The following is a 19,056-nucleotide window of genomic DNA, read 5'->3' on the forward strand; positions in this document are numbered from 1 at the left end:
TATTGCGAAGTAATCTAAGTTAACCCCCAGGCGCTACAACAACGGTTACTATAGTAAGAGGTAAAAGGTCATCACCTTGACATAGTGCCACTTGGCTGTCAACTGTTTGAAAAACAACAAAGATACGTTTAAATCATGTTGTTATTGAAATCACATTGAGCATGATGTGCTACACCCTTATATGCCATGTGATTTCAAAGATCAAAACAGGAGGTCTCCTCTCAGACCGACCTCATTGAATGGGGAGAACTCTCCTCATAGTACCTCTGTGGAATGGTCATAGTAAAATTGGCATTTGCACGAACTATGCCTAGCTATGAATATGGACGAAAATCACACTCTACCTGACAATGTAAATGTGATCCATTGCACACAAGTTTTCAATTTAAAATTTCAATTTGAAAATATTTTTTCTGTAATTTTTATTTAATCAGTTTGTAGCCTGCCATGCCATGCGAATAGAAACCTCATATGTTGAATAATTTCATACTTCAATTATGCTTCAAATGTGAAATGCACTCCATCGGATTATGAATTGGGGTCAAACGCTCACTCACTTCACTTTCCCCCTGTGCATGCATATACATACACAATATTTGTATAGAGGGGGGGATGTGGTATGAGACAAGGTCATATATTTTCAGTACAACCTAATATTTAGCAGAAGTTCATTTATAGTTTGCGATTTTCTATTGCTCTTGCTGTTGCCGCCTTCGTAACACTAATACCGTGAAGGATATTTGCAGCTGTGCAAAGGATTTCAATTCAAGAATCCGAGAATATTAAAACAGCGCCCACACAGTTGCACAATAGCAACAATAACAATAGCTTATTTATCGCTATGTGCGTATTGCTGTGTATGTGTGAGTGTATATGTGGATGAAGATATATTTGTTTGTTTGTTTGCCATGGCTGCATGTACACACACACACACACCTATTTGTGTTGTTTAGTATGTGTGTGGCTGCACGCAATACAACACATTTGCTGGTGTTCATGCACATGTGTGTGGTGCTGTTGGTGTAGTAAAATAGGAGAGCGTGGCATGCCTTCTAATAAATTTTATCACATCTCACAACTCTTTTGTTCGAATGTTTCATTAAATGGAGCCCCCAGTGGGTTCTCTATTTTCGTACATTAGGCCATGTTGAATGTGCGTTGAAAACTTCAATGACAAAGGCCATGCATGTGTTATTGGGGAAATGTTTTTGCGTATGATTAAGAAACCATAGCAAATTTCAATTGAAATTCCCTTAATAGCTGCAAATTCAGTATTGTTCAAATTTGTTTGCATAATTTTACCATTATTTCAAATTTACCAAAATATTTTTGGAGATGATGTCCTTGATGAAGCTAACATTGCAAGTGATTTTTGTAGTAAACATAAATATCGAAATCCATGAGGAGTTCCCGTTAATGTAGAACGAGATCCAATATGGAACCAGGAACTATTCAGTAGTTGGATGGTAAACTCAGATTGGTTTCAATTATTGGATTCCATAACAACTGTCTTTCTACTGTGGTGCAGGGTATTATAACTTAGTGAATTAGTTTGTAACTCTTAAAAGGAAGACCCATTGATAAGTATACTATCACTTATCTTGATAGTATAATATAAGATCCCAGATCGGTTTATATGGCAGCTATATCAGGTTATGTACCGATGGATATCCCAACCTCCGCTTAGTCAAACTTATTGCATTTTTGCTTATCACCCAAATCAAATTCTATAGTGATAATTGGAATGTACAGGAAAAAATGTATATGATAAATTTTAATGGTTACTTTTTTTTACTTGACCAAAAAGTGCCCATAAAGTTTATATATTCTTGATCGTTAAGAGATTTTAAGTCGATCTAGCCATGACCGTCTGTCCGTTCGTCTATCTGTCGAAAGCACGTTAATTTTCGAATGAATAAAGCTAGGCGCATGAAATTTTGCACAAAAAATTCTTGTTACACTGAAAAACTTATGTTCAAATTTTAAAGATTCGAGCCAAAGATCAGCAAACTTAATTTAAAGATGGTAAATTTTCCAACTTTTTAAGGAAAAATACACTATGGTGAAAAATATTTTCCTTCATATTAAGGATATTTCATTTCAAATGGTAGGTTAATAAGTCCTTAACTTTGTGTCTGGTTATTAAAGACAAAAATCTAAACTGAAGTTCAAAATATCCTTGAAAGTTAGGAATTTTACATTGGGAGAAGACAACAGTGTACCGAAAGATGTCAAGTTTAAAAAAAAAAACAGTTTTCAAAAAAATAATAATTGGACAATCATCTATGAAGTAAAATAGGAATCAATCACCGATCAACATTTGAAACGAATTGTCATATCCGTTAGTGAATAGGAAATTTGATTTAAAGATAGAATTTTAATTTTAAAGTTTTGGTTTTCATTGCTAAAATCTTACGAATAAGGAAAAATCTTAAATTTTCGGCAACTTTTTTTCAGTGCAGTGTAGGTGGGTTGGGTTTGTTTGTTTTGATATAGTTGTCATATAAATCGATATCCCGATTTGACTTCTTGAGCCTCTAGAGGGCACAATTTTTATGCAGTTTGCACGCGTCATTATTGCATGACTTCTAGCAACTGTGCCAAGTATGGTCTAGATCGGTTGATAACCTGATCTCCCTTTCTGAGCCTCTGGACGGCGCAGTTATTACACGAATTGCCTGTCATTTTGGAGGTGGTATTTCTCTATGACCACCGTAGCGCAGAGGTTAGCATGTCCGCCCAAGACGCTGAACGCCGAATCGAATCGAATGCTGGCGAGACCATCAGAAAAAAATTTCAGCTTTGGTTTTACCCTCCTAATGCTGGCAACATTTGTAAGCTACTATGCCAGGTAAAACTTCTCTCCAAAGAGGTGTCGCACTGCGGCACGCCGTTCGGACTCGGCTATAAAAAAGGAGACCCCCTTATCATTGAGCTTAAACTTGAATCGGACTGCGCTCATTGATACGTGAGAAGTTTGCCCCTCTTCCTTAGTGGAATTTTCATGGGCAAAATTTGCATTTTTTTTCTATGACTTCTAATAGCCAGCATGGTATAAGTATCGTTGAATAACTTGAACAAATTATTCAAGTAACTTGACAAATGCGATCCATGATGGAGGGTATATAGGATTCGGCCCGGACGAACTAAGCACGCTGTTATTTGTCTAAGATAGCTGAAGCTACAACGAAAGATACATTGAAAAGTAGTAAAAAGGAAATGTCTTCCAGAAACATAAATTCCATGTTTTTTAGAACTCAAATTCATTAACGTTTAAATCATGGTCCGTGTAGCCAGTCATCGTAAAACTTCCTTTATTGCTAAACGCTCTTATGCTTTTTTAAGAAACTAAAACCCATTCATTCTAAATACAAAAAGTATTTCAGTAGCTTTTTACACTCTCATAGAATATATGTACTAAAAACACTACGTCTCTCATTTAGGCGGGGGTGGAAAGGACCCCCCTCTTTTTTATGGGTTCATAAAATTTCCTCAAACTTAGTCATGGTCGAGCAATCAACCTCAACTATTTTTTTTCAAACACAAAAACCCAAGCCAGACCGACCACAAGTAAAGAAGGATAAGGTTTCTCCAAGGTTTTCTCCTGCATTTGGAGCGACAGTCAAAATTTGGCTTCACCCGAAAGTAACGACAAAACAAATCATTAGGACCTATTGTACGGCAAATGTAATTTCTGGCTAGCATAGGGAAAGCAACGGATACGAACGACAGGCCTCTCACTGTCTCACTGTGGCTGAGCGTTTCTTGACGCTGAGGATATGTCCACAGTTAATTCAAATTTATGTGAGGTACACGGTGCGCACGACACAAGGAGGAGGCTTAAACATGTCTTTGGGTGAAATAAGCCTACAGCTTTCTTGGCATAGACACAATAAAAAAAATGCTCTCCCACACCTAGAACAAAAGGCTGCTATTTAAAGAGATAAATTAGGTAAAATCGTTTTTGAAGTACCCTGAATAGTTTGCAGAGGCAAAAAACAAAAAAATATCTCAAAGATACCGGTAGCATGTCGAGCAAATAATGACATTTATTTGATCACCCATTGTCCTGCAGGCCTGTGTTAGTACCAGTGCCTGCCTGTCTGTATGTATGTGTGCGCTTGTGTATGTGTCAACAAACAACTGAATGGGAATATTCATCCTTGGAGTGAATCAAATTTGAATTTCAAAGTCATTGTAATTAAATTCCATTGTCTGCATATAATACCAGCATCACAGCCAACAACAACAACAACAACAGTAACGATACCCACACCCACACAGCAACAAATTATTTGCTAAATGTCACACATTCCCTGTGTCCAATGATAAAAATCTCATTATTTTGAGCTTATTGTCTGTTTTATTGTCTGCCTCATTTTGTTACATTTCTTATGGAACATAAAACAGAGAGAAATTCATTTTTAATTGGGCAATTGGATGGAAAGAAACAACAAAAAATAAAAGGCCAAACAGGAAAAAACACATCATCCGTATGTTTTGCTTCTTTGTTGCTTCTTGAAAGGATGGAACGAGACAAGCCAAGATGGGACACATGAATGTGTAATGATGACCAAACAAAAATCCATGCGATGAGCGCAACAATGACCTAAGAGGGCATAACTAGACACAACAACTGGGGTAAAATCCAAAGTAAACTGTCATGTAAGCGGCATTTCGAAGACACAAGGAAATAATCCTCGCCAACATCTGTGCATTTCATGGCATGTACATGGGACCCAACTCAAATCTTGCCGGCCAAAAACCATGGCTGAAATGTAAAGTAACGAAACGACACCAGTTAACTTAACTCCACAAAATGTTGGCCCTAAATATTGGCTCATCTGCAAACATTTATCCAGAAATGCCAACATCACTATATATAGCTTCTATATAGGCTAATCTGCCAGAACTGAAAAAGATCTTATTGTGGACGAGTTTTTTTTTTCTAATTTCAGAAAATACCATTCCTTAGCGAATTATATATGAATTTTATGCAAATTGGTTCAGATTAAGACATAGTCTTTAAGTAATCACCAGTTTGCTCTGCAATAAATTTCCTTGGAGGTTTTCACGCAGTTTTCACAAATACATACACCTACTTCTGTTTTCACGCCATAGCTGCGTTTCTCGAAAACTCACGTTAAAAAAGAGAGGGTAATCATATAAAAGTAGTTGATTGGTTCCATATTTTAAATATTAGCTAAAATATGATGAATAAATATAACTCACCTCAAGTATAAGCTAACTTCACACAACTTTGACGGATGCTGTTCTATATTTCAAATAAAAAGAAAGCCTATTCGGAGTCTCAACTTTATGCGGCACTTAAATTGGATAACACTGGAGTGCGAAATCCTTGAAACTTCTATTGCAACTTGGCTTTGGTAATGACTGCTATTTTTCACTCAGGGGTTGGGACGCATAAAAAGGAAGGTGCATTAAATCTTAACGCGTTTTATACCAGCACACAGCCTAGCTATGAAACAAGGAAACACTCTAGCATTATCTATAAAATAATACTGAATACAATACACGAAGTAACTCCCCAAACCCAAAATAAAACCAGGAAGGAAAGGCAAAAGTCGGGCGGTGCCGACTCTATAATACCCTACACCTACCCTATAAGCACAATGTGGAACACAATTGTGAACCAATTTTGTTGGACCTCGGCGAGCAAATATGTTCAAACTGTAAAAACTACGGTTGACAAATGACAACATTATGGCAAATTACCCAAAATCTGACGAACGTATATATGGTAGCTATATCTAAATCTGAACCGATTCCGAACAAACTTCTCAGATAATGTGGTAGTCGTCGAGGAAAGCGTTGTGTAAAATTTTGGCAAGATTGGTCAAACAATGCGCTTGCAGTGGCTCTTGGGGTGGAAATCTGACGATATACATATATGACAGCTATATCTAAATCTGAACCGATTTCTATGAAATTCACCAGTAACATTGAGAGTTAAGAGAATATGCTGAATTTCGAGAAAATCGGTTAACAAAAGACCATTTTATTGCAATATTACTGCAAATCGGACGAACATATATATGGGAGCTATATCTAAATCTGAACCGATTTTGACCAAACTCTATGTTTATTGTGGTAGTCATCGATTAAGCGTTGAGCAATGTTTTGGCAAGACTGATCAATAACTGTGCTTGCAGTGATTCTAGGAGTGAAAATCGGGCGATATATATATATATATGAGAGCTATATCTAAATCTGAACCATCCAGTAACGTCGAAATTCGTAAAAAATCCTTCCTGCCAAATTTCGAGAAAATCGGTTAATAAATGATAATTTTATTGCAGTATTACTGCAAATGGGACGAACATACATTTGGTAGCTATATCCAGATCTGAACCGATTTTTTCCAATTTCAATAGACTTTGTCTCTAGGCCGAAAAACATGCCTGTACCAAATTTGAAAACGATCGAATGAAAACTGCGACCTGTACTTTGTACACAAATAAACATGTACAGACGGACAGACAGACAGACGGACATAGCTAAATCGAATCAGAAAGTGATTCTGGGTCGATCGGTATACTTAACAATGGGTCTATCTCTCTTCCTTTTGGGTGTTACAAACAAATTCACTAAGTAATAATACCCTGTACCACAGAAGGAGTGTGGAGTATAGATATGCCCCAAACTGGTATATAGAAAACATCAAAAAACTTTTGGGGACCAATTTCGTCTTATTGGGGCTTTTTATGCAGCTGTTGGGGCAAAAAAAATGCTTTATGCTACCGTTGATACTTAATTCACACATATTATTATTCTCTTGGCTTCAGTCGTTGTTGAGACGAATGAACGCAGGCATAATTTTTCTGTTTTCAATGTACAAACAATATTTTATTCTGATTTAAGAGGACAGACGATAACTTCTTCTTAATATTATGTTTACTTTTAAAAAACTTTATCGATTCTGTCAAATTATTCAAATTTTACTCATGGAGCGAATTAAAAACATTTTTAGAGAGTAATTCACACATACAATCTCATTTTCATTTTGTGCACCTCACACACCAAATATACACTGCACACAGCAAAAAATTTTTGGGGTGATTAGGCAACATTGAGGTCTATATGCATGTGTATGTTTAGGATAAACTTTTATTATGAAAGGCCATCCCCAAATTCTAAAACGAAATTTGATCCCAATTTAATATTGCGGTGCAAACTGTTTTTATTTGTGGTGCACATTTGCATACGTCAGATATCCCAGTCATTGTGTCCATCATGACAGGTCACTGTCTAATCGGTAAATATACAGACAGACTGAAGGTTGCAAGAAACGGTCTTTGCAGAAGCTACGAGCAAGAGGATACTATACAACATCTGCTATATATGTGTCCCTCACTGGCAATCAGAAGGAGTTGACATTTCCCTTAGAACTTGTCTAAATTGGCAAATGTAAACGTTCGCAACTTGTTGGGCTTTTTCAAGCATCTTGTGGTATCACAATGGACCAAAACGTCTAAGTGAGTCTGATGCAGACTATACTTCAACCTGTCCCGCTTGCACGGGTATTATCACAAACAGGATGGATTCGTGCAATAAGGCCGGCTGTGGATGAACCAAAAGAAATGGTCAATGGTCTCGCTCCAGATTTCCAAAAGATTTACCAACCAGAGAGCACGGCCCGGAGGGTCGCTGGCAGCCCCAGCACTAGGTACCGATGCGAAGGCCCGCCATCCATCTAAAAAAGAACGGTTACAGAAACATCAACAAGAAGTAATGGAACTGACAACGCCCCGACCTATGGATTCAGAACACGCGTTATGATTGGAACATGGAACGTTAAAACTCTCTCAGAATCAGCCAGACCTTACCAAGTCCAGAACAAGATGTCAAACTACAACCTAGACATCCTCGGTTTAAGTGAAATACGATGGCCAAAATCCGGGACTATGGATTTTCAAGGTTGCTACCACTTCATTTTTTCAGGCAATTAATCCACCGAATAAACGGGGTCGGACTTTTATTGTCGCCGAAAACAATTATATTACCAACTCAAGTCTGTGGCACGCTCTCTACCTAAGAGAGACATCAAACTTTTTGTGGAGGCTTTCAATATCAAGATGGATAATAAAAACAATAATCTACAATCAATTATGGGAATGCAAGGACATGGGGATGCCAGGAATGACAATGGCAACAGATTGTTTGACTTCTACGCAAGTAAATTGGAGATACGAAATTCGCCTATAAAAATATACACAAATATTCTTGAAAATCACCAGATGTAAACACCCGTAATTAAATCAACCATGTACTTATAAGCAAACTCTTTCTGCATTAGCTGATGGATAAAAAAAACCAGACAAGGCGCCGACGTCGATAGTGACCACAAGCTCTTAGCCACTAGGCCACTCTACGTCTACGTCCAGCCGTCGTGAAAAGGACTCAAACAAAAAGCATAAAGTTTGACCTCTTAAATCTACAAGACCTTGAAACAGCGCGCGCGAATAAAGTCAACATCAACGGAGAAGCTGCAAAAAGCACCCATACATGTGGCGACATAACAGCAGCATGTACGGAGACGGGCACCTCTATCATAAGAATTGGTCGACGATCCCAAAAACCATGGATAAGCAACAAAACTATAGAGGAAATAAAGTACCGGAAACGTCAACGCAAAGTTCTGCTACAGGCAATATCAAGTGTAACAAAATCCGTAGGCAGTACTGAATGTCACGCCTCCGCAACGCTGGTCAAACGCCTAGTTCGCAGAGATAATCGAATATATTTAAATATCGCTTAACATAGACAAGCGAATAAAATTAACAACACCCGAACAGCAATTAGAGCAATGGAGCATACCTTTCAGCTCCGAAGAACCAGCAAACGAGGACGTAAGCTCCGACCCTCTTAATCCCCCTGTTTGCACTGGTCACGCGCTTAGTTCGCAGAGATAATCGAATATATTTTAATATCGCTTAATATAGGTAAGCGAATGAAATTAACAACATCCGAGCAGCAATTAGAGCGATGAAGCGTACTTTTCAGCTCCAAAGGACCAGCAACCGAGGATGTAAGCTCCGAACCTCTTAATCTTCCTGTTTGCCGAAACGCATGCAGGGACATATCTACGACCCCACCCACCTGCGAAGAAATTGAGATCGATCTGGTCTCACTCAAAAACGGCAAATCAGCCGGACACACCCCATAGCTCAAGCGATCATCCCAATTATTAGAGAGGCCTGGAATACAAACTCTGTCCCCTCGGAATGGTAGAAAGGGGATCATGGTCATAATCCCAAAGAAGAGTGAACTCAGCCAGTGAAAAAACTGGAGGGGGATTACATTGTTAAACGTAATAAATAAAGTGATGGCAAGTCTTCTTCTGCAGCGTATTTTGCCTGCACTTGACAGCATTTTGAGGAAGGAGCAAGCAGGTTTTTTGGCCAGGACCACATTAGAGCCTTCCGTAAAATCATAGAAATGTTTGCAGAATTCGATACGCACCTATACCTTTTATTCATCGACTTCGAGCGTGCTTTTGACACAGTTTCGCGAAGTGCAGTGTGGACGCTAATAATGGAGCTGTATAAGAATGCAGAAGTTTCAGTCCGTTTCAATGGAGAAGAGAGCCGTCCTTTCGAGATTAATAACGGAGTGAAACAGGGGTGCACCTTATCGCCTACGCTGTTTTTGCTGAGGCAAATGATGAAACAAGTTGGGCCAATAATATTGGACTAATCTGAATGTGGCTTTAGATTATTTTTTACAAATATTTGTAAAATCCTCTTTTGGTGTCAAAAATAATAAATAAATACATCAGGTCGATAAGGTTACCCCAATTTAAATGAACAAACATCGAAATCACTTTATTATTAAGGTCTGTTAAACAGTGTTAGAGCATAATGTCATTGTTTGGAATATAAAACAATCATGATGCAATCCACATTTGATTTATGCCCAAAATTCTTGGCATTTATCGCAAGAATCATGGCCATGTCATCAAATGGCATTTTCATAATAAATGGTCCTCGTAATAAAATCTCAACTGACTCACACTCAGCCACCAGGCAACTCAACGGGGGCATTTCATGGAAATCCACTTAACATGCATACAAGGATTTCTAAAACAATCCTTGCCCTACAACATTTAACTTTTCTGGGCTTTTCTCGTTTTGTTTTTGCTGCTGTTGTTGAACAGTTTTGTTTTTGACATTTACCTTGGTCCTGCTGCTGCAGCCTTCATGAATGAAGTGCTACAACATTTTCATGATTTGCGGATTTTAAATCCGTTTGCATTTCCATGAAATGCCAGAGTAAATGTTGTGGAAAATATAAAAGTAATTTTAAAAACATCACCATTTCACCCATCCCCATGCGCATGACCCCTGGCTATATGCAATACCAGAAGTGGGAAGGGTTTTACTTAATCAAATGCCAAAACGAGTCAATAGGAGCACCCTACAAACAAACATATAAATGAAACGAGAAACAGCTACCCAACTGAAAAGAAAAAAAAAAACAAAAAACCAGCCCAGCAAAAGTTTGTTGTTTGCCCAAAAAATTCCTTATTCATTTAACTTCATTCGAGCAACAAGTACATGTTTCAATGCCACATTCCGACACTGTACAGGATTCCGTTCTGATCTGCTCTGCTCTGTTCTCTTCTGGGCCCTTCTCTCTATGCCGCGCTCTCGTTTTGGTGCCTGGCGGCATTTGCTGCCTCATCTCAGTGAATAATTCATCATAATCGTCCTACGAAAAACGTTTTGGATAAAAAAGTGAAACGCACTAAAATATTTATTATTTATAGCCTGATTTGGTATGCTAAGCTTATAAATAAACACCGCTGTGGCAATGCAACCCAGTGCCACCCCCTGCGCCACACACCCACACACACACACCTAACACAATATACACGCTGCCAACATTCCAGCCACACTAAAGAGAAACCACAAAGCTTCTGTTCATCTCTGGCGTTAAGCCAAAGGAGCGGCGATGGTGGTGGCGGTCTATGCTTCACATGCAGAGCTTGCCGAGTCCTTTCGCCGCCCCAACACTTTCATTGTTACGAAGCATGAAATGACTAGAATAAAAACCTTTATGTCACACTTGATATTAATAATAAACAGAGAGACAAACTCGCGCACACACACAAATACACACTAACACTAATCCTTGCTGGCATTGGTACACGCGCTCGCATTCCCATTCATACGGTATGGGGGCAGGCGGCATAAGGCAACAGACAGTATTCGCACAAAAATACTGATTTGTCACCAAATGGTAAATACCCACACTCTCTCTCTCCCCCTCTCTCTTTCTTCTCTTGCAGTCAAAAACACAAACACACGAACGACTTATACAGCATAATGAGGCAGCAATCCTTTGCCTAACGGCCTAGTGAGGAAAGCAGCAGGCAACGCAAACGAGCATGTGTTGCAAACTCTACCACAGCACAATACATTTTAAATTAACCCTTCTTTGGCCAATTCGTTTGGTCGGTGTGTGAGAGAATGTTAGTGTTTATGTGTTGGCTGGCTATTTGTACGTGTGTTTATGTTTGCAATGCGATTGTTGTTGCCTGTCGCCTAAGAATGAATATCTGAATGAATGAATACAGGCACGCTTCGACACACGCACAACCGTTATAATGCGAGTATCTACAACACTGGCCGGCCTAGCGAAAGTGGTCACAACACATTGCCTTACTAATGACCAGGCTTTGCAGAGAGCAAACATAAAGGCGCACGAGATAAATATTTTTTTAAGAAGAAAATGTCTTTACGATTACTTGAAAATAAAAAAGGGAAACATTTTCCCCAGAAATCATTACACACAACTTTTAATCTCTCAGAATGTTTTCCCACCAGCAGAAATCCGTCATGGTGGTTGAAAACATAATTATTTTGATAACTATGGCAAATGGACCATGTCGGCTCTCATTTGGATATAGCTTCCATATCAAATCGATTCTCCGATTTTACTCTTTATGCCTCTGGAGCCTTACCGTTTGCCCGATACAACTGAAATTTGGCGAGTAAAGTACATTGTGACCTCATTAAATGTGCTCGTAAAAGGCCCATAAATGGATTTAAACATCATATAAATCGATCTTTTGAAATCACAAGAAAACGAACTAAAAACCGAGATCTATCACCGATATTCAAACCACTTCCTAGTAGTCCTATTAAAATTGTGGGCAATGACGGCGTTTATTAAAATAGCTAAAAGTAAACACAATGCAGTGGAGGAGAATATTCGAACGTAAACATTCTGTGTCAAATTTTCAATTAAATATTTTGTTATAAGCAACAATGATTTCAATCAATCTATAGAAATATTGTTTTTTATACATTTTTTTAAGTGAATCTGAATTTCAAAATTAAATTTAAGAATATGATTTTGTATAATTTTTTTTTTTTTTTTTTTGAAGGTGAATGAAGCGAAAGAAAGTCTCCCCGCATTTCCGTAATTGAATTATTAAGCACAAAATTAATTTTTTTATATTTCATTCAGAAATTGGCCCTTATTCGAAGTATTGTAGTTGAAATACTTATTACCGAAGAAAGACCCTCCCCCTTAAGGCCGGTATACACAATACCTTCTTATTGCATTTATTACGCTACCTATTATTCTAATGACAGTTGTTTTAAGTCGTTTGGACATATCGATGTTTGGTTAGATTTTCTTACAGGATAACCTATTATTCTTTGAAAATAAAATCATTTTCCCTTATATTAAAAAATTTGGTTATGCCAGGAAAGAACGAACAAAGACCAACTTTTAGTGATTTTTTCCATCTCAACTAATGAATCAGATTCACAAAAAACTAATCGAAAAAAATCATTACCACAAATTTTTTTTTTTTTATTAATAACAAAGATTTTCTTCAAATCTCTGATGGTTTTGTTCCGCAATGTTAAATGCAAAATAAAAAGAAAAACAAACCACAAACTGCCATAAACCGCCAATCAAAATTTTCAGTTAATAAAGAAATTTTACAAGTCTTTCCCTGTTACCAGAGTTTATCAATTTCATCTTGCCGCCAAATATTCAAGATAAGTCATTCTGTTTACACTTCAATAACCCAAACAACATCTCAACATTGGCCATAACAGAGTGTAAGTAAGCATAAGAGGGGGAATGGATGTAGAAGAAGGGATTTAACCAATATGGATAAATCCCAAACAGACAACAGCTTCTTTTGTCATTTCTAGTGAGTGAGTGCATGGAGATGTATATCTGTGAGTGTGTGTGTGTGTGTACGAAAAAGTGTCGGCCACGTTTATGGCATTTTGTTCAGTTGAAAGCTCTTTGGGCCACTACAACCACACCCACAGCACAATGTACACAACTTGTCAATTTGTCTTTGCATTGAGACCTTATTGCTGGTGTCGTCGCCTTTTGAATTGCTGCAACAATAGGGTGGTCCCAAGTGATTTTTATAACCACCACAAAACAAGTCATTTCTCGAATTATTGATCAGAGACCCTACTACGTATATAAATATATTCTTGATCATCTTGACATTTTGGGTCGATCTAGCAATGTTTGTCCGCCCGTCTGTCGAGATCACGATAGCATTTGAACGAATGTGAATATCCGTTTGAAATTTTGCACAGATACTTGTTCTTGATGTAGGTCATATCAGTTCAGATTTAGATATAGCTCCCATATAAATCGATCTCCAGATTTGACTTATTGAGAACCTAGAAGCCGCAATTGTTATACTATTTGGCTGAATTTTGGCATGTAGTGTAAAACCGCATAAAACCGATCTATCGATTGTATAGTCCCTAAAAGCTTCAATTTTTGTGTGATTTGAAGGAAATTCGGTAAGTATAGTTGGCATATGCCCTTCAGCTTAGTTCATTTGTAAACATTTTTAGCAGAACACATGGTGGTGATTTACCAATACTCGGCCCGGCCAAACGTTTTTAATTGTTTTTCTTTTTTATTATTATTATTTTACTTCTTAAAAAAATGTCAAGCCAACTTTACGACCACCCTAGTGTTTGAGTTAAGTGTTTGCTTAAAAGCCACCTAAATGGCAAAGGAAATTCCATTGTTTTGATGTGATAAATGAACGAATGAATGAATGGAAAAAATTCAAAGTACCCGCATGGGCCTTTGCAGGGGCTTTTGGGGGGGCTGCAGACACCCCGGAATTGGGAATGCAAATTAAGTGCTCCTCAGTTGTATTTCCCGCGAATGGCCGTCTGTCTGTCGCTGGTATGTGTGTAAGTGCGTTCTTGGACTTCCGTTTATGCGTCTACACTTCCACACTTAATTAAATTAAATTTTCGATTCGCCTGCTGCTGGTTGGCTCAAGTGCTGAAGGGGACCACCACCTCGGCCAACCGGCCAACGTTTGTGGGAGCCAGCGGAGGATGGTTGCATTTTAAACTAATCAAAGTTGGCTACCATTGAGCAACTCTCGGTCCATTTGTCCTAACTGCCTTTGTTGGATAATAACATTACAATTGAATGAGAACTTCCACCACCAACTTTCCACAAAAACCAAAAAAGAAGAGCAACCCAATGTCTAGTGTTCAGCTGGTATCACTCCCATGGCATTTCCAATGCGGCAATGGCCGACACTAAAAAGTAATTGCGAGTATAGATTGTTTCCCAAACATTCTTGGGCAAATTACGCATAGTCGAATTGAAATGCCACCATCGATTTACACATTCTACTGGCAATTGGAAACAGCAACCTACATCTACTACTACAACAACAACTGCCAAAAAAAAAACAGAACATAGACGCTTGATGACCAAATGGAAATACCAAAATTGATTTTACCAATCCCTAAGAGCATCATACGTCCTACTGAATACTCGCATAAGCGCACACAGTTAAATTAAAGGAGCATAAAATACCGCATCACTAGCAATGTTTTCGGAAAGCCATCGATGAAGGCCATCAGAGTATGGACTTTAGTCAACAAGACAACATTTCAATTCCGTTAAGAGAAGAAGTTATTGCAACATTTCATTTAATCAAAGCTCTGCAGAGCGTTAGGAAAACAAAGTCGAAATCACTTGGAGAGCAAAGAAGAAGCCATCATGTCCTTATAGAATTATAAGCCTACTGAAACAATTTAAGCTTGATACGAATATGAAGAGGTGCACTAGGCTATGAAAACTTTGGAGAGGAGACGAGGACATTTTTTAGCCCACATTTCCTTATACACTATACTATTTGAATAATCCAATACAATATTTTTTAATTGCTTTTTTTATAGCTATGTACGTGTATGTACGGCATACACACATGCCCAAAATATTAGTGTTTGCAATTGGAATAAGAGTAAAATAAAATCAGCTAATTTTTGTCCGAACAAAAAAAAATCTCACTTTCAAACACAATTAAATTCCAATATGTACATGGGGTTGTATGGGTAATGATTCATTATGAGAAAAAACTCATACACACCACAGGTCAACCGGATGAAAAAGCACATTGAGGCACATGAGTTGATTTTAAAATGGTTCCGCAACCACCGTTTTCCGACAAAATAATTCAAATTTTAAACATTGATTTTTGTTGTCTTGCGAATTATTTTTTTTACCTTCCACCATAGGATGGGGTGATCGCCTTCACATTAAAGTCAATCAAGCCATGTCAGTGGAACACACGCTAACATTCTAAATAATAAAGCTAGGCGCTTGAAATTTTGCACAAATACTTCTTATTAGCGCAATTCGGCTGGGATTGCAATTGGGTTATATCGGTCCATATTTAGATACAGCTCCTCTAAAAGCCGTAATTCTTATCTGATTTGGCAAAAATTTTAATTTTTCATAACCTTTTACATACGTGCCAAGTAGGGTCTGAATCGGTCCATAGCCTGATATAGCTTCCAGATTAATCGATCTCCCGATTGCATCTCTTGAGCCCCTAGAGGACGCAGTTCTTATCGGATTTCGTTGAAATTTTGCGCAATAGTCTCCAACATCCAAGCCAAGTATGGCTCGAATAGGTTCATAACCTGATATAGGTCCAATAGCATAGCAAATGTTATCCATTATTCTTTGCTTGCCTATAAAGAGATACCGGGAAGGATCTTGACAAATGCGATCCCTCGGGAGGGTATATAAGATTCGGCCCGACCGATCTTGGCACGCTTTAACTTGTTTTTTGCTATTTTTTCTAATTTTATACCCTCCACCATAGGAGGGTAGACCCCATAAAGTTTATATGTTCTTGATCGTCATGTCATTTTAAGTCGATCAAGCCATGTCCGTCCGTCCGTCTGTCTGTTGAAAACACGCTAACTTTTGATGGAGTAAAGCTAGCCGCTTGAACTTTTGCACAAATACTTTTTATTAGTGTAGGTCGGTTGGTACTGTAAATGGGCCAAATCGGTCCATGTTTTGATATAGCTGCTATATAAACCGATCTTGGATCTTCACTTCTTGAGCCTCTAGAGGGCGCAATTCTCATCCGATTTGACTGAAATTTTGCACGTAGTGTATTGTTGTGACTTCCAATAACTGTGATAGGTATGGGTGCTAGGTATGTAATCATTTGGATATAGCTGCCTTATAGACCAACCTACCAACATAGGGTATTACGCCAATAAAAACCGAATTTTTCATCCGATTTCGCTAAAATTTAAAATCGCGAGTTTTACTAGGGCCTCCGACATCTGACCCGAAAATGGTCCACATTGAGCTGTATTTGCATATAGATGCCGTATAGACCGTTCCGTCCGATTTAGGATCTGGAGCCCATAACCATCGCATTTATTACCCGATTTCGCTGAAGTTTAAGATACTGAGTTTTATTAGGCCCGGCAATTTTCAACTGTGGTTTTCCTCTTTTAATGCTGGCAACATTAGTGAGGTACTATGCCATGTAAAACTTCTCTCCAAAGAGGTGTCGCACTGCGGCACGCCGTTCGGACTCAGCTATAAAAGAGAGGCCCCTTATCATTGAGCTTAATCTTGAATCGAATTGCACTCATTGATATGTGAGAAGTTTGCCCCCGTTCCTTAGTGGAATGTTCATGGGCAATTAGGCCCGGCAACTTCCGAATCAAACATGGTAAATTTGGATAATAATTGGATTAGTTGACCGAACTGCGATTTTGTGTCTTAAGTCAATAAAAACAGCATTTATTGTCCGATTTCGCTGATATTTAAAACTGTGAGTTATACTAAAGCCTCTGATATCCGATCCGAATATGGTCTATATTGGGCCATATATACATATAGCCCGATCTGCCTAATTAAGGTCTTAAGCTCAAACCAGGCGCATTTCAATTTCGGAAAGTGAGTTTTATTCGGTCCATCGATATCTGACTCTAATATGGTTTATATCGGATCATGTTTGTTTGTAGCTTCCATACAGACCGATCTACCGATTTAGGGTCTTGAGCCAACCCCTGTGGCTAATTTGGCACCAATTTAACACTGTGCAAATATGATTCATAAAGGCCCATATTTGAATATTAATATCGATGTACATAGTAGAAGGCCACCTCTGTGCAAAGGTAAGCATGTCCGTCTACGACGCCGAACGCCTAGGTTCAAATTCCGGCGTTAATCCGTGTATACATACTTCTTTATTCCGTTTATATCACCATGAAATATCTCCCCATTATATTTGTTAAGCCTTTGGAAAGCGCTTTTATTATCCCACATGGCTAAAATTTTGCATTGCTCATTTATTATGACTTCCAATAAACTTGCCAGGTATGGTTGAAATCGTCCCATATTCTGATATACCACCCATATTAACCGGTATCTCGACGAACGGTTCGCATCGGTCCATAATATAGCTCCACCTTAAACAGGTTCTCTTTCTTGAAAAAGTCAAAGTAAATCCAAGAAATAGTGCCTGCTCAAGCGGTCAATCAAAACATGATTTAATCTCTCGAGTTCCAATATATTCAAATTCGAAGACTTGAAGGTAAGACCCCTTGCCTTTGTCTCAAGTATTAATATCAGAATCACACCCCAAAATGGATTTTTTATTTAGACGAATTATTATGCATAACCAATGTGGTGCAAGGTATCAAAAAGTCGGCTATGCCCAACTTTAGCCCGCCTTCACATGTTACCTATAAAATATGCAAACAATTAAGGAAAAATTAGCTACGAACCAATTTTTGTTTGTTTTTATTACAAAAAGTTTAGCCTTTAAATGAAAGATGTTTAAATGTTATGGTAATTTTAATGCAAATTTTTAATGTGCTATTTTTTTAAGTGTATAAGGCACATTGGTTGGAATACCTTATTTGGAAACATATTTAATAATTTCCTCAAAAAAAAAAATATTTCAACATCTTTTTTGGCTCAACACAGTCTAAAGATAACGGTGTCGTGAAATAAAAGCCACTTCAATTACAATAAAATAAAGATCAACGTATCAACATCGGTGACAAGCAGTGATGCTGCTTTGCAAATAATATCCTGATGGAGTAGTCAATCAATTTAAATGTTGATATTATCGAATCAACAGCATTTCCATGCAACTTCAATAACCTTCACATGTACTCATCCATATTTACACGCCAAACTTGGCCTGGGGCGGGCAGGCGGTTGCTCGGGGCGGTGTACCTGTGAAGAAACACATACGTATGGCATGTGTGCTGTGTCAACACTAGGAGTCTCTACATACTCGTTTACATACTAACATACACACATACATAATTAAAGAGAGTAAGATTGGCAAAAATCTAACAAAAAAAAAGTTATTGAATGATTTGCTTATAAAGAGTCTTAGTAAAACATGCATTTCTAGATTGTCGGTTGATATTGTTCTATTTGTTGTTGCTATGTACTCATGTTCTACATACTAGGAGTATTAGTAAAGATATATGTACACGAATATGGGTCTATGTACATATTCCCCATCCAGTGCACATATGTATGCATGTGTGAATGTGTGTGTGTGTGTGTGTGTGCAGATTATATGCATTTTGTGTGAATTTAATTCAAATCTATCTTAGCACATGTTCATATCTTTTGCTTTGTGTGTTTGTGTGTGTGTATGTGTGTTTGCACAAATCTCAAGACACTAAGTAAAGAAATCGTCTATGAACGCTGTTCTTCTACTAAGAAAAG

The 19,056-nt window shown here is 38.0% G+C and overlaps 1 protein-coding gene across 1 annotated transcript in view; it reads right to left on the bottom strand.

The window, feature by feature from the left end:
- The window catches only part of LOC106081914 (uncharacterized), a 380,832-nt gene that overhangs the window by 215,062 nt on the left and 146,714 nt on the right, over positions 1-19,056 (bottom strand). The gene's annotated exons all lie outside the window — the stretch shown is intronic.

The sequence above is a fragment of the Stomoxys calcitrans genome, chromosome 5, assembly GCF_963082655.1.
Source record: "Stomoxys calcitrans chromosome 5, idStoCalc2.1, whole genome shotgun sequence".
Lineage (NCBI taxonomy): Eukaryota > Metazoa > Arthropoda > Insecta > Diptera > Muscidae > Stomoxys > Stomoxys calcitrans.